The sequence below is a fragment of the Marmota marmota genome, unplaced genomic scaffold (genome assembly GCF_001458135.2).
Source record: "Marmota marmota marmota unplaced genomic scaffold, marMar, whole genome shotgun sequence".
In the NCBI taxonomy this organism is placed as follows: domain Eukaryota; kingdom Metazoa; phylum Chordata; class Mammalia; order Rodentia; family Sciuridae; genus Marmota; species Marmota marmota.
This window is the reverse complement of record NW_025999949.1, coordinates 3,027,202-3,030,707: the sequence shown is the minus strand read 5'-3', so window position 1 is coordinate 3,030,707 and position 3,506 is coordinate 3,027,202.

Below are 3,506 nucleotides of genomic sequence, written 5' to 3'. Positions count from 1 at the left end.
CTCTATCTCAGTGATAGGGAAATAGTCGGATTGATCTTATATAAGACATTAATTCTCAATATGGGGATTATTAGTACAATCCCCTTTTTGTGTTTTCGGTTAAATCTGCTATAAGAAAAAAAATTCCAAGTCTTAAATATCTTTGTTTATTTAATTTGAAGATTCTTTAACAGATAACAGCAAAGTTTATTTAAAAACTGTTATGGTGTCTTCAAAGACTTGATAAAATACACTGAGAGAATTGCCATTCTGTATTTACATTAGTTGCCAAAAGAAACGGGGTTAAGATTAAACTTGTTTCCATTCTCTTCAAATGGATATCCCCATGTTTAATTGACACACTGGGGCCTCAGTTGTGTGCTGTAATGTCTTATTAAAGAAGATATTAAAGAAAACTAAACTAGTCTAATTTCTTTTAACATTTTAAGAGGTTTTGATATTGCCTCTTTTTTTTTTCTTCCTTTCTAAACTTAGAAGAATTGTCTCTTGAGTGTAGCTTGAGTTCTAAGAACGACAAGAGATGTCTTTCATTTTTCATTGTTTTTCTTACATTCTTTTGTGTATTTGGGGTCTGTAGAATACTTCTTAAGAATGAACAGAAAGAGTTTATCATTCTGAAACCTTGCAAGTTAGAATAAGTGAGTTGTTGGAAGGGGGACGTAATTACTGTTAACATAAAGATAATACAAAACAAAAAATACTTAGATCAATTAATTGAACTAGATGGATAAGTCCTTGATGACCTTGATTTCCATTTTAAGATAATACTTTTGGTTTTGTATTAAAGACACTACATAGATAATAATCACATCATAATTCAAACCTGAGATGCAGCATGAATAAGGTAAAATTTACAAACATTACTCCCACCCCCCCCATTCCTTATTTTTCATTCTTGTAATACTTGGAACATACTTGGCCTATAATTCCAGGGACTTTGGAGGCTGAGGCAAGAGATTGCAAGTTCAAAACAACTTAGGCCCTAAGCAGCTTAGTGAGACCATGTCTCAAAAAAGGGATGTGGGTATGTGGCTAAGTGGTTAAGTGCTCCTGGGTTCAATTCCTAGTACCAAATAATAATGTGGCTGGTGTAAAGGACTGTTCCCTAATACGTGATCAATCACACTCCAAACTATAATTGAAATGTTATATTTAAACCACTCAGTCTGAAATGATTTGTACTAGATTTCTAGTTTGGGGGTTTGTTTAAGAGTGTATGGTAGTAAAGATCAACACTAGGGGGTTGTGTTTACTGTGACTTTGCACTCTGAAATAGTTCAAAGTAGCTTAATTTTCATAGAAATTTTAAAAATATAAGACCATTCATTGTGCAGATTTGATAAAACATCTATTTGAAAGAATAGATGTTTTATTAAGAAAAGTTCATCCTGTCATTAATTGTGTATTACCATGTTAAACTGAAAATATCTTTTTCATTTTAAATGTTCTTTTGGTAAGTTGTTTACTGAATTACTTTTTTTTTTTTTTAAAAAACCACCAGTCTTTAGTTTCAATTCTTTGCATAGAGTGTAATAGTATGATTCCAAATTTAAAATTTTGTATCTACAGAGACAGATTTCAGTCATTTATTATTTGTATTCATATGGGTATGTTTTCAGTATGAATTATATTAAAATCATACTACTCTTTAGTCATTTTTACGTACATAGCATCATTATCTTTAATGGCTTAGTTTTTGTAGACCAAATAAGTATCGCACTTTATCACTACTTCTGTATTATAAATTTCAAATGGGACTTGCATTTTGGATTCACTTTATTAAAATCCTAATTACCGGGAAGGACACCATCATATTTCCAATGTCAGCCAGTTTCTGGGTCACATGTATCAAACAACTGAGGTATTTTTGTCAGATATAGAATCTTTTTTAAGCTCTTTACCAGAATTTTTTACTCATTAAATGGGAACATGGCAAGCTTTGTTTATTAATACGCTACTTTAAAAATAAATAAATAATCATATTGAGACTTCAATATCTCGTAAAATGAATTAGATTATGAAAATTTGAAATACCTTTTTTCAGAGGTATTCATATAAACTTTATATTATAGTTTGTACCAAGTTCAGACTATTGTTCCCTCATAATCCTTTTGCCAGGAAGAGTTATAGACAGTGGCCTTTTGGGCTGAGAATACTGCTTGTTGATGCAGGACACTTTTGCAGAGAAATCAGCTGTAATTTAGATGACCTTTGAACTAATGGTTTTGAAAATTATGTCAAGTCTTATTTTTGACATAGAAGACATGTATTTTTTAAATCTGGATCTCTTCAACTTTTTTTTTTGAAAAAATACCTAGTTTGGGGATAATTTAGACTTACAGAAAAATTGTAGTACGAGAGCATTCTCGTACACCGCTCACCCAATTTTAGTTTCCCCTAATATAATAACATTACTGTGGTATGTTTGTCAAAACTAAGAAAACAGCATTGGTATGTTTCTTTTAACCAGTTTTTGTGTTATTGACCTTTTTCTGTTCCAGGATTCAATTCAGGGCACCCTATTGCTCTTGGTTTGTCTTTTCTCCTTAGTCTCTGATCTGTGACAGTTTCTGTCTCCCCTGGGGTTTCATGACATTGACAATTTTCTACATGGGTTAACTATGATGTAGAGGGTTCCTCATTTTGGATTTGCCTGACATTTGCCTCTTCGTTTCCCTGGGATAACAGATTATTGGAAAGAAGGCACAGAGGTACAGTGCCCTTCTCATCACATCATCTTAGATATACAGTGTTAGCAAAGGTGATGTTACCCTTCATTACTTGATTAAAGTAGTGTCCGCCAGGTTTCTCTATTGGGAACTTATTATGTTTTCCTTTCCATGGACAACTTTTGGGAAGTCCAGCCCTTCCTGAAAGGGAATGGGGATTTAGTTCTCACCTGTTGGAGGGGTAATGTGCGTGCGTGTGTGTTTATTATTTGGAGTCCTGATCTGACATTTCTGTATGTGGGAGAGAAAGATGGGGATCAAACCCAGGGCCATGTTCTTGTTAGGTAAGTACTCTACCACTGAGCTACATTCCCAATCCTAAAGGTCTTATAGAATTCTATATTTGTTTATTTTCCACATTTACTTGTTAAGGCACTTATTTATATTTATGGACTCATAATTCAATGAGTAATTCATATTTATTATGTTATTCACATTTTTTAAGCTTTGGGTTTGGGGAGCTTTTTCAGTTGGCTTCTGTTTCTTTTGATATGCTTCATCTTTTTGGTGTGGTGTGGTGGTGGTTTTGTTTTTTGGTTTCAAGAATGTCCTTAAGTATTAAAAGTATAAGATGCTTCAGGCTCATCTAGTACTTTCCCAACCTTAGAATGAGCCATTTCTCTAAGAAAACTTGAGTTTTTGATTGGAGAATGATATTTAGAAACCCAGATCTGGGTGCTAAGTGTGAAATGATCTTTTGGTGTTTTGTTTGTTTTAATTATGAAATGTTGATCATTTTTCTATCATTAGGTAATATTTGAAGATGATTGGAAGAAT